At 37.6% G+C, this 12,224-nt stretch overlaps 2 pseudogenes; one reads left to right on the forward strand and one right to left on the reverse strand.

The window, feature by feature from the left end:
• Window positions 1-1,529: 1,529 nt before the first annotated feature.
• Window positions 1,530-3,141, reverse strand: LOC149145037 (phosphatidylinositol 4-kinase beta 1 pseudogene; annotated as a pseudogene).
• A 3,604-nt stretch (window positions 3,142-6,745) lies between these two features.
• LOC149145038 (uncharacterized) lies at window positions 6,746-8,113 on the forward strand (annotated as a pseudogene).
• Window positions 8,114-12,224: the final 4,111 nt, after the last annotated feature.

Consider the following 12,224-nt stretch of genomic DNA (forward strand, 5'->3'; position numbering starts at 1 on the left):
TCTAGCACTAGTTATCACCCACAAACCCATGGTCAGACAGAGATTGTGAATAAGTGGGTTGAAGGGTATCTGCACAGCTATGTGATAGGTCAGCGGAAGGCATGGATTAAGTGGTTGTACCTTGGAGAACATTGTTACAACACCACCTACAACTTATCCATTGGGATGACACCCTTCAAAGCTCTATATGGATATGATGCACCATCCTTCATCGAAAAAGTTTTTGGTGACTGTTATCTCAAAATCAAGCCCTGGAAGGCTGCAGACCAGGAAGACTTCAAGTAACTCTTTCAAACCTACTTTAGGCTGAGGCTTAGCCTCCTCAACCTGAGAGGGCTCTCTCTGGGTATAATAATGATTTTGATTAAAAATAAGATGGCTAACTCTTGTAGAACAACTGTGACAAATATGAATGCTGGAAATACATTAAACAAGTATCCATTGGGCCTATGGAGTCAACAACACTTCAATACAACAAAGATCTTGACCTTACATGGAAGTCAGGGCATTCAGCATTTAAATATTCAGAATATACACTCATAAGGAACCACACAGTTTATAGATGCATACAGGAAATCAGAGCACATTCAGTGAATTCTGAGTGATTATACATCCATACCACTGTAAACAAAACTAAGAAGAAGACAACATCACACATTCTGAATATGAAAAATCCTTCATGAATCCTGAGAAGTAAAATTAAAATTATATTACTGAAAGTGAGTCTTTTTACATAAGCCAAATACTATGCTCTGTTATAAAGTTTTCCAACCCTGATTACATTGTTGTTTCAGCTATATATAGAACTCTTATTCTAACTGATCGATATTCCTCCTCCAGCATGAGGGGAATTCGAAAACTACTTCTAATACTGACCACTCTTAAACTCTAACTACTTAATAAATACAACAAAGTGTTGACTGGAGTTTTTAGAGATCTAAATCAAGTAGGAATCTAACACCGTGTTATGCTAATAATAGCCTTGATTACAATGGTTCTCGTTCTTTGACATCTGGTTCCCTTTGGCGGTGGCTGTGATGGACCTTTAATGCTTCATGTTTGATCTTCAATGACACATCTTTTCCATTGCCCTAAAACATAGGAAACTGCCCCTCTTTGTCGGTCCTTGGTTTGCCTCAAAATGTTCGAATCCAAAGAAGCATGCCTTTATCCTTTAATTACCCAAAATAGAGCAGACTGCCACGTCCTTGATGTGCTGTCCACCGTTTTCATGTATCTGTGTGATGACAAAACCTTTCAAAAAGATTTGCCGCTTTGTCAATCATAATTGATCAACTGAATTGTAATATGCAGCTACAGTAGTTTCGTAGCGCGCTACGAAACTGCTGTGTAATTTCAAAAACACAGTCCTGTGCCTTGATTTCGAGCAATGCTAGGAAATAACCGTTCTTTATATGAAGGCTGTTTCGTGTCAAGATAACTGTATCCTCCTGAAGGTGAAGCAAAAGCTCCTCAACAAAGATGGCTAACGGAAAACAGAAACCTGAGAATGAAATGCGCCCGAGCAATATAAATTCTCACAAGATACCATTCAACACACGTTGGTAATAATCATACTGCCTTGTCCGCCAGGCATCTAAACTGCTGCTGATGAGAGATAGAACCAAAGAAACACATTGCTCTTCTGTCAAAATTAAATGAAAGCGCTTTCGCAAATTTTGTATTGTTTTTGGTCCACCTTTAAAACATGGGAAACCGGAGTCCTGCAACATTTCAACCAGTAATATGATCTGTTCTGCATGTTTTCTACATGCCAAAAATCCCTGAATGCATAGGACTTTGAAATAGTCGAAAAACTCGCTCGGACTACCCTCTGCATCAGAATCCATTACCTCTAAAAGTTCTCGAGTCAACTTGAAGAGAGCACTTTCAAAATTCACATCACCAGGAGAATTGGATAACATAAAACCAAAATCAATATGTATGACATCCATCAACAAGTTTCCATTATGTCGATCTTTCACCTGAAGTAGGTAGCACAATATGGAATATCCAGCCATGCTCTCAACAAAGTTTCTCTGAGCAAGCTTGAAAGAAGGTGAGTTTTCCTTGTATTTGTCTGTAAAGAACTCCCGCAAGCTTGTAATGTTTGGATGCCTGCTTTTAATAGCATGTAATGATGCCGTATCTGGAATCGTTTCGATCAAAGCAGTATACGAAGAAGTAACAAGAACTTCATAAGGACGCAACCAAAGCAGTAGCCCTGCCTCCTGGAAAATATCATAGAAATGAGAAATAAGCTGCACAACAAGATGCTCCTGCCTGCAATCATCACCACTTTTCACAATAATAGAGCGGAGATCCCAGCCAGGTAATTTCCCATAGATAGAAGCCTTTCTGATCCTTTCTATTAATTGTTGCACACCGCCATCGTGATCCAGGTGTATATTGATTGAACTTAGAATCACAGTATCATCTAAATGACATTGGCGGTGGCGACTATCTCTGTCACAAAAATCTGAATGACTCACAACCCCGTACCACCATCTGTGCTTGCCATGTGCTTCCATAACAACAGTGTAAAAGTCGAGGTAGAAGCTGCTCGAAGACTGGTATACGAACACCTGGAGGTGGTGAGTAAACAGGATTCATTGAAGGACTAGAAACCATCATAGGAGTACCTGGCGTGCCCACACCCCTTGTAGTCAATACACCAGTATGTTTGCAACGAGCAAGAAAAAGAAGTGTTTCTGCAAAAATGTTTAGTCCATTCAAGGCAGCCTTAGCATGTGCTCTGTTTTCAGCTGCAAGAACATCAACTAATGCATCCAAGAATATCAAAGGATCTAACTCCTTCAAATTGGCATGGGATGAATTTCGTGACTTAGAACTTAAGGCCCCAGTGCCCATCGAGCCCCCAACTTGACTAGTTGTTACTGGTGGAGAGGTAGTTGAATCAACATGAAAAATCATAGCAAAATGACGGCATACATTGGGGACAAAATCATCTTTCGGATCTTGAAGTTCTGGTTCTGCACTGGCAGCAATTACAGTCATCAACAGAACCTTAAATACAGATCTCTCTGCCATAAGCTGTGTCTTTGTTTTTACCCCAAGGTCAACCTTCATAGTTGATGTTTCAGTTCTGCGTCTTGATGGATCAATGGATGACATCAGCATCGTGCTCAAAAGTCCTGGAGTAACTCCTTCACCTGTAATATTTCCCTTCAGATTCAGAACTGATGACAAGCATACACGCAGGAGCTTGAGAGCATGCCTCCTGTAAAATGCATCCACCCCAGAGCTATTTTGCATGACAGTTGCTATGGATTCGAACAAATCCCCAATTTTGTAGCGCAGCCTAAAACATGTTGCGCTGCGAAACTACAAAAAGGCTTTATGCGCTGCGGAAACACTTCAAAATTATTTCATGAGCTACGAAATAACCTAAAGAGCTTTGTGACACATAGTAACTTTTGAACAAAACTGACACATGGCTATGAGACGGGGATGAATGAGAATGACCAGTGATGAATGAGAATACATAGTTGACTCAAGACTCTAAAAACAAAAATCAAACTTAGACTAGCACCGAATTTTTTACCATCAAACTAATGTTAGCAGTTTTGAAATTAGAATTCTTAAGTGATAACAGTGACAACAAGGCACCCCTTGCCAAGGAATGGATACAGTCAAGTCAGTACATTCTCAGGGTACTCAAGGAAAATATACAGGTTGCTCATAATCAACAGAAGTTGTATGCAAACCAACATCGAATGGAACACAACTTTGAGGTAGGAGATATCATTTTCTTGCAATTGAAACCCTATAGATAGTCTAGACTCAAAAAGAGTGGCGTAGAAAAATTGAAGCTAAGGTTTTATGGGCCCTACAAATTTCTTCGTAGGGTTGACAAAGTGGAATATGAGTTGGAGCTACTTAGTGACAACAAAATCCACAATGTATTACATGTATCATGCCTTAAGAATTTTGTGGGTCAGTAGGTCACCACCTCTGTTGAGTTTCCACCATTACATGAAGAGGGATGGCTGGAATTGAATAGACAATCATGACATTGTGGAAAAATAAGTTAAGAGGAAGAATAATTCGGGAACACCTCATCAAACGGAAGAATTTACCAGAGGAGGATGCAATGTGGGAAGGATAACGAATTCTGCAGCACTTGAATTTGCAATTGCTTAAGGGCAAGAAATTTCAGGCAGGGGGATTGTAATATCCTCCACGAATTAAGGACGAATGGACTTAGTAGCCTATCCGTGCTCGTAGGCTATAATCCTTCATAAAGGGGATAAGAACCCAAAATACCCATTGTTGGGCAAGTTTTGGGTTAGCTGGGGCTTTGAGTAAGAGACACACAATCAATTAAGAAGATGAAGCCCCTCAAGGAAGTCTATAAATAAAGAAGGATTGAATTCATTTGGATCATCAAGTGTGAATCACTTTTATTCTGTTTTCATCATTAGCTCTGAGGGTTGAGACCCCTTCTCTCCTTTGTCGATTTCAGTGGTGAAAGATCCCACCCTAGTTGACACTATTATGATATTCCATCTGTTATGGGAAAAGATTTATCTAAGGCAGCAAATCCTTGGAAACTTATTTATGTTTTTGTTTTGGCAAGTTCTATCATACTTGATCTATTCGGGGCACAGGGTCATCATTGATGGCAATTGATTTCAATAATATTGGGATATTATGGGAATCGATTTGGGTGACCACAAAGTTTATCGGATCCCACGCTGGCACTAAACGTGTATCCTGCACAAGCTCACTCGTATACTTTTTGTCATCTTGATCACAGATAACCGTTCATCAGGGGTAGCGAAATATCTAACCATTCTTGAGAAATGTTGATAGGGTGATTTTTTGCAAATTACGTCACTTCATCAAGATTGCAAGAATAAATGTCACGAAGTTTGGTGTTTTAGCGGATTGGGTGATTTCATTGAAATTTAGCATATCTTGAACAGAGCCCTTGCGAGCTTGTTGTAGAAGACAATTTTTGGTGCATAATGTAGAATTCGAAGGGTATTGTTCCGAAGATTAGAATCGAAAATCCAAACCTGTGCTACAATCTAAGACTTGAACAGAGGATGTTTTCTCGACGTCGTATCTTAACGTGGAAGAAATAAACGCGGAATTATATAGGGTTTGATTATTTTTTTGGTGATCATATTACATAGTTGACTTTAAAGGTGTCGGATTTTTTGTGTAATTACAGTCCGTAGAACGGGTTATGTTATTTGGTTAAGGTCGTTATCTTGGGACTAGACTGAATTATTCATTACCTTGTTGATTGGAAATATTTTATATTGAAGTGATATGAACTTGTTGACTATGAAATATTGAAGTTATCACCTTTCGAATGATAAATAGAAAAAAAAAATACCTAATTGCTTGAGAAAACCCTAGGGTAAAATAACCCTAGTATTTGACATTGAAAAACCATCAGATTCAAGCTTCATGCATATGGATCAAGCAAGGGCTAACCCTTAATACTCTTAGGGCCCGTGCACTAAGCCAAAATGACTCATACACAATAGAACCACCATAACTAAGCTTGAGGGCGGGAAATGGACCCAAACCTTCATATTTTATAAATTCCAAGGGTTGGAGTTTAAGGCCTAGAGGAGCTAGGAGGCTTGAATCTCATAATCCAAGTGTTTGGGCACTACATCCAAGTTCTTAGACAAGGAAATCCAAGCCGTTGATGGGTATGCACTCGTGGACATTGGATGACCTCAGGACTTTTTCCCTCAAGGTTTGGTACCCCGAAGTTTTTGATGGGAGGTTGAGAAAGTCCTGTTAGGATAAGAATGTCGGGACGATGTGGTATGGTGGGTCACTATTTCCCAAATAACGTGAAAGCCATGAATGGTAGGGGTTCGAAGACTACGCGGGACCCAATCGATGTGGGGGGAGGGGGCATGACAAAGGATGACACCACCCCAACATTTAGGACCAATGATGTCACCACAAACCCAAAACCCTATAGATTTTAGATGGAGGGCATAGTATAACTCCCAAGATTGAAGTCACAGAGTGACATGGTGCATGGGGCCCATTTAGTGGGGGCAAGTTTCGCATGGCGTAATTCTCTTAAGTATAATCTAAGGGGGTGGTTGAGCTTTAGTGCAAGGGTTATGTCTCCACGTAGCCCAGAAGGTTGTCCTTGATAGTTTCACCAAGGAGCAATATGGAAACCCGTTGAGATTTTATTCCCGGAGTGACGTGGCCATGGAGGGCTTGCACCCGCATACTTCGTCTAAATCATATATGCGTTAAAGGTTGGTCATTGTGGACTATAGAAGAATGGTCATAAGTGACCTGGAATGAGCGGTTCGGTCGCTGCCTCTTAGCCATGGTGTGGTGCATGACTAGGAAAACCACGTGGCTGCCACATTACAAGTCAAGATGATGTGGTACTATCTGATAGGCCAAACTTTGAATGACCATATATTTCGATCCAAGAGTCGAACTGAAGCATAGTTTATATCGTTGGAAAGGTCTTAACAAGTATAACGTAACGATGCTATCCATTTTAAGTTTTGAAGTTGTAAGAGATCAAAAAAATTAGACCCCACTTCCATAATTGGACATTAAAGGTCGAATCAACATAGTAAGTTCTTCCTTTTGCCCTTAGTGTGGGGCAGGGATAGTAGGGGGTGTGTAACACCTTTGCTATCTAGGAAATAATTATTTTTTCTTTAAGGATTTATTGGTGGAGGCTAAGGTTGTTGTGAAGAGGGTAGTAGAGGCTCCAATTATGGCCAAAATTGAAGCTTTTAGAAAAGTGGCCTAAGTAGCAAACGCCACCGTTGTTGCAAAGGATGTTGTGAATTTAGCTACCCTCACTACACAGAAGGAGAGGGAGATCAATATGCACAAAGTGAGTTCAGAAAATCATGAAACAAATGATGTGTTGAAAAAACGAAGTAAAATGGAGGAATCATAAATGAAGAAAGAGGTAACAAAGTTATCCTTTGTAATTGCATTGTTAAATCAATAGCTCTCTGAGGATTTCTCAAAATTCAGGTTTTTTGGGTGTGATATTCTTGGGCAATCCATTAGATTCTAATTTTTTTAGGTCACGTCCTCAGAGTCCAAGCCTACCGAAGTAGCAGATTCGTTTGAGGTTTCCTTGTTATAGGGGAAATTAAGAAGTCGTAACAAGAATTCTAGAAAAATTTAGAGTGTCAATCCAAGAACACTGGCTCAACAAATAGAGCCTCAAAACTAGCATGCATGTGGGAAGTTTGGATCTAGTGCTATTATTAAGATCTTAGAAACTCAGAAGCACTCACAAGTAGAATCATCAATGGTCTTCTTGTTCTCAATTAGGGTCATTGGATTGTTAAGCCAAAATCAAATGTCGAAGCTAAGCTGAGATATTCAAGTGATGGTGGGTGGGTTGACCTCCCAAGGACCTTATGTTGACTATGACAAAAAGGCCTCCAATGCGAACATGGATCTTAAGGAACTTGGAGTCTGTAAATATAGAATTTCATTTGTGAAGGATAGGAATTGCATGCCTCTTGAATTAAAAATGGGAAATTTAGAGAAGTTGGCAAAGACAATTGCCATAGTTATGGAATCAGAGAACTCTAGATGTGAAGAGGACAAGTTAGAGGCATGTATAAAAGAAGAAGTGAGTTATTCCATTAAGTTCATTGAACTTTCTATGGAGAGACATAATTTGGACCCTAGAGATGAAACTAGTTAGAGACAAGGAGGATTTAAAAGGAAAAACATATCTTTAGATTTACTGAATGTAAATGAATGTAAAACAAAGTTGACCAAGAGTAGTAGGGCACCAATCCAAGCAAGAATTTACCAAGATAATATCGCATTGGAAATCAAGTGTTCTCTTTTGACTGATGTGAGCACAATGAATGCTCATATCAGACAATCAATCATTAGAAAGAACACTATGAGGAGAACAAAGTTTATTTCCGAAAAATTTCCTAAGGCAAGTCAACGATTAGGTTGTGCATTATCAACTTGGCATACGAGTCTCCAAAAACCATCTAAGAGTTCTACAAGTAGTGTGAAATTAACGCCATTCTAATCAACTTCTCCAATGCCCTTGCAAGCTCCTATGTTTGCAAGTGGATCATCATGGAAGAACTCATAATAAAGTCAAGTAATCAATGATAAATTTATCTATTTTCTGGTTGGAAATGTGTGTAATGTTTGTTCTTACAATTTCCTTACAACCACTTTTTGAGGGTGTGGTTGAAGCTAATTATTTTCCATATTTGGTTTGTGTTTGCCAAAAATCAAATCTTATTTTCTAATTTATATCTTGGGTTTATTTTTCCTTGAATCCCAGGGCCTCATATGGAAGTGAAGGAAAAGGTAAAGGAAAAATAAATTTGCTCCCCCTCAATATATTTGAGGGAAAAGCATTTCTAGCAAACGTAATGAAATCTTTGCTCCCCCTCCCTATTTAAGAAAAGAAGGAAAGTATGTCTATTTTAGATCCAACTACAAGAGAATCACTGTCTTTCCCAACATTCATCTATAATTTGTAAATTGTATTTTGATATTTGATTCAAATATGGCAACATTTCCTAGGTGGAGTAGTGTGCTTCCGATGAAAGTGGTTGGACAACGCCTTTGCCATAAAAACATGAGATATTTGTTAATCTTAACAGTATCCCATATTATTCTTCCTTCATGTTTTAATAATCCACTTATCTTCAAATATGACCCTCTTTTATGTTGAATAATGTAACTAGGTTCAGTCTTCATAATTGTACTTGAAGTCAAAATGTAATATATTTGTCAAAAGAAAAGTAAAAATAATTTTATTATTATTAAATTGACTTGTTAAATCATGGGTTTTATGCTTGGATCAATTTTCATAGGTCAAGACTCCATTATAGGCTTTAGGATTATTTACTTGAGTCAAAAATTCAAAGTTTGTTTGGTCAAGACTCCTCCATCAAGACTCCTTCTAGTTAGCCTCAAAAGAATTATCATCAAGTTGGATTTCCTCAATGAAATCAAGTTGGCCTAACCTTAAAATGGAGACACGACTATACAAGCTATCATGTCGACTTATTTATCATGGAGACTACTATATATACAAGCATAAGCACTTCATTCAAACACAAAAGAACAAGTTTAGACTATCTCTGAAATAAGTTCGGTATACTCTTGGTGCAATCACAAAAGTTTGGATCTTAGAAAGGAAGTTTCGGTACCCTCTCAGAAGGGTAGTCTTGGTGCCATTACAGTGAGAAGTTAGGACAAGAATCTCAGAGGAAACATTTTAGTGTCACTAGAGGAGCTCACATAGGGTACAAGAATACTCTTGGTGCTATTACAGTAAGGTAATTTTGGATCAAATGCATATTAAGGTTCAGTGTCACAACAGGTTCGGTGCTACTACATAACATAGTCTCGGTCCAATCTCTGTCTTGGTGTAACCTCAGTAATAAGGGTTCGCTGCCACAGTGAGAAGGTTTTGATAAGAAGGTCTCAGTCCCACCACATAATGAAGTCTCGGTGTATGAGGTCTCAGTACTATTACAATGATAATATCTTGGTCTCGGTGATATTGTAGGGATGATGTCTTGATGAAAACTCAGTGGAAAGTATTCGATGCTTAGTAACAAGAATTTGGTGCTAACACAATGACATAGATATTCATATACAAACACAGCGAAAGGAGGGTGACTTGATGGAGGTAGTCTCGATTCTAAGTTGTAAGGGTCTTGGTCATCTCATCTTGAATCTACTGAAGGAAGAATTTTGACTGGGTTTTCCCCTAGAGTGGGGTTTTTCCCTAGCAACATGCCTACATCTTGTGTTCTCTTATTTGTTGCTTGGAATTAGTCTTGATGATAAGAAAATATAATTCAAAAGATCAAATAATAATAATGAAAAATATCACAAGATAATGTCATAATAAGAGAAATCGTTTAACTACCACTCTTTGGATTTCTCAACATGGTATCAGAGCTGAGGAGACGATCAAAAGGCAGTTTACTTATGCATCTTTGAAGTATTTTCAGTAAAAGGCTATGTTTAAGATCAAGTCAGAAGTTCGGATCATTTTAGTTCGTGGAAAGGCATTGATGACTTCAGAATCAAGTTATATATTAATCTCAGTAAGCAGTTCAGTGATGCATTTTAGTGTATGTGGCTAAGACAAGTCCGAATAAATCTCATAGGAGTTCTAGTGTAAATCAAAGTCACAGTATAGGGAAAAAGTTCGATAAAATTCTCTAAGAAGAATTTAGATCTTAGTATAGACAAAAGTAAATGAGAGCTATAACTTGAATTACATCAAGGTTCTTCAGAAGACCGAAGTCTATATAGCAGGACTGAAGTGTTTATGAATTACATAAAGCATGATGACAAATTAGACGACTGCCTCAGAAATTGAAATATAACCAAACTACATTGTTGATTGTATGCTACCATGACATCAAGGACCAAAACCTGATAGTGTTGAAAGACTTCACATCAATTATTGTACAGGAATTCAGATCAATCACAATAATAAAGGACCAATTCATATCCTCGTTACCACCAAGGACCATGGTATGTCGATGTTGTCACCACAAAAATAAAACTGACAGAAGTAAAGAAGGGAACCCGATATAGTTACTCGTGACCAAGGACAAGGACATATCCACATAACAGAAGAATCTGAAGTCTGTTCTAATTCAATTCTTGAGGAAATTCAAGCAAGTATTGTCAATATGCACATGCAAGTCTAATGAGTTATCAAATCAAAGGTTTGTAATCAAAAGGTACATATGTACATATGTACATAAGCTTTTATATTTTCAAATGATCCGTGTTTATAGCTAGTCTAGGATAAAGATTGTACTCTCTAAAATAACATATTAGAACCTTAATCCTTATCCTCTAGGATTTACAATCAATCTAGATTTCAGGTGAAAGTCCTGATGTTGATTAAAATAATGAATAACTTTATCTTTGATATCATAGGATTCCATCCTCCATACATAGAAGATCTAACTTGAAGAAATTAAATCATGCTCTTGGTTTCACATGGTTTGCTTATAAGTATATATTACAAGGATACAAGATCATGGCTTAGTACAAAGAAGACACTTCAAGGAATCCTTCCAAGGCCTATTAAGAAACATCTCCAGGTAAGTCTTAAACTATACACCAGTAAAATTCTCTTAAAAGTGCGTTCATTTCATTTTTGTAATTTGCATTACATCACTAACTTCGTTATGTCTAGTTGTATTGAATCATAATGATTGTTGTTTTGGGTGATTCATCACTTGATAAATCTACCCTCCTCATTTTCTTAATTGATTTTTATAGAACCCTAGACAGGTTCTCTGGAAAACCCTATCCTAAGGGTATGCTAATGTTAATGTATGAAACCCTAAAATTGCTTACGGTTATTGGGAAATGATATTTGAAGTCTTTGTTGATGATGTCATGTTTGGGGTTTTAGTATGATCATGAAAACCCTAACTTGTTAGGGTTGAAATGGTGTTTTCTAAAATCCCGAACTTTTGAAGTTTTGGTAAAAGTAGGGTTTGTTGTGTTATGAATTGAAACCCTAGATCCTTAGGGTTTAGTTGATTATATAAGCAAAACCCTTATTATGTGTCCTAGGAATGAAACCCTAGGTATGTGTTCATTTTGTTGAAACCCTAGCTTGGTCTAGGTCGATATATGTCTAATATGTTAATATTGTCTGACATGTGATTGATAATGAATTCCTAGATATATGTGTTGACCTAACTATTAATGGTCATAAGTCCTAGGGTTCGAAACAAGCCCTAGTCAAAGTTTGATGTTCTAGGATAATGTTGTTTGATCTAGGGTTTTGCAGCCATACCCTAGTAGTAGTTAAATTCTCTAGTATGTGTGCTATGGCAATCTGGAATCTATCTATATAGTAATTGTTGATATTGTGAAATTAAGAAATCTAGGGTTGACATCAAACCCTAGTAGATGCTAGTCATAATGTTGATTAAGTTGTGATTGATTGTTGGAGCTCATGCATAAAATCTATGGTTTACATGAAATCCTAGTAGGAAGTCTAACATATGAAATTTGAAAGTTGTTAGATGTATTAATCTGATTTGTTTCTAGGGCTTGCTATATATTGTATCATGTCATTAATTTTTTTTATCAAAACCCTAGATATAATAAGTTTGATATCTTGATAAGTTGTGATGTGATTTAGGGTTTGTAACAAAACCTGGCAAGAATTTGAAGTATTAAAGTATGGTCTCTTG

This window comes from Pinus tabuliformis, chromosome X (genome assembly GCF_031772625.1).
Source record: "Pinus tabuliformis cultivar Carrire ecotype Pingquan chromosome X, CPIR1, whole genome shotgun sequence".
Lineage (NCBI taxonomy): Eukaryota > Viridiplantae > Streptophyta > Pinopsida > Pinales > Pinaceae > Pinus > Pinus tabuliformis.